This window comes from Mandrillus leucophaeus, unplaced genomic scaffold (assembly GCF_000951045.1).
Source record: "Mandrillus leucophaeus isolate KB7577 unplaced genomic scaffold, Mleu.le_1.0 Scaffold429, whole genome shotgun sequence".
NCBI classification, from domain to species: Eukaryota; Metazoa; Chordata; class Mammalia; order Primates; family Cercopithecidae; genus Mandrillus; species Mandrillus leucophaeus.
Window position 1 is genome coordinate 1,043,813 of NW_012104576.1, and position 1,559 is coordinate 1,045,371.

General features: G+C 46.1%; 1 protein-coding gene across 1 annotated transcript in view; it reads left to right on the forward strand.

Annotated features, from left to right (window-relative positions):
• The window catches only part of LOC105548996 (partitioning defective 3 homolog), a gene marked incomplete at its 3' end in the record, with an annotated part of 241,819 nt that overhangs the window by 227,131 nt on the left and 13,129 nt on the right, over positions 1-1,559 (forward strand). The window lies entirely within an intron of this gene.

Genomic DNA, 1,559 nt, shown 5'->3' on the forward strand with positions numbered 1-1,559 from the left:
TATTTTTAGAAGATGTTAACATGATGAGCCTGTACATGAACATGTTCAATCTGAAATTCTTGAACCTCTGAGATTCTTCAAAATATGTGGAATTACATGTAGACTTATGTCCGTTTGAGAATTTTATGTAGTCTACTGTGACAGAATTTCTCTTTTCAAGCTACCTCTCGCAAATCACATCATCCAGGAGGGGTGCAGCCAACAGAACCCTGGCACACACTGAGTAACCAGGGCAACATGCTTTTGTGAAGAGACCTGGTCTTCCTAATAGCTTTGCAGCTTTCCATTCTGCTAGCAGCTTGGAGGGTATATATGATAAGGAGAAGATGTGGTTCTTGTCCTCAAGAAGTCGACGTTCTGTTGTGGAGACATAGATGCCTGATGGGCTTGAATAGTTTTCCTGATGAAACAAGAGAGTTCCCTGACTCCCCTCACAGGACATGCAACAGAGGCTCATCTATTCGACTGCTGTGAGTGCCCAGACCCCTTAGGGGAGGGGGAGCATGCAGATGCGCAGGTACCAGAGCTGGAGCTCCATCCCCACGGTAATGTCTAGGTGTGGGTGCCTGCAACTCCTGAAGCTCCAGTGGGCGTGTTACAGTGCTCATTTAGCTCCCCCATCTGCAGATGGCTTAAGTGTTAACCAGCTCAGTGCTCCCCTTGGTACCCAGGCCCTTGTCCGGCATCTAGGAAGAATCAGGTCACACACGGTCTTGAAAGATGGCAAATGTGGGGATTTTATTGGGTGATGGAGGTGGCTGGCAGTGGGATGGATGGGAAGCTGGAAAGGGGATGGAGTGGGAAGATGATCTTCAACTGGAGTTTGGCCATCCAGTGGCCCAATCTCCTTTCCAGCCATCCCCAGCCAAACTCCTCTTGACGTTTAGATGCTCCTTCTCATCTCTCCTTCTTTGTTGCACCATTCTGCCACTCTTCTACCCTTCTGTTTGTCTGTTCATGGAGCCTGGGCTTTGCAGGTACAGGATATGGGTACAGGATAGGGGGGCATGGTGGGCCAAAAAGGCAACTTTTGGGTGCAAAAACAGGAATACCTGTTCCCATTTAGGATTATGGGTTTCCAGACTTTTGAGGGTAGGACCTTTGCCAAGGAACCACGCTCTCCCACCCAGTACTTCCCTGTCTCCCGTTCATATCACTGATAGGATGAAACTTCCTGCTTTAGTGAATGGCATAGACCAAAAGTGCTGTGAGATTTATGATGGATTTAATTTGGGTCATCAATCTCTGTTACTCTTGTGGAAACACTCTTTTTAAAATTTGTATTTTACACATGAAGAGCTTTGGAGCCTGATACATGTTTTAAAAAGTGATATGCATGGCATAGTGAAATGAGTGTTGGACTGAGAGCCAGAAAATCTGGAATTTGGTCTCACTTTCCCCACTGGCCAGCTGGGAGATCCCCAAACAAACCACTTGTCTTCTTTAAATGTCAGTTACTACATTTGTAAATGTGTGTGTAGGTGGGTGGGTGGGTAGGTGTATGAAATACTACCTTCTGCACTGATCTTTTAAGGTCTTTCTGAGAATAAAACAAAATT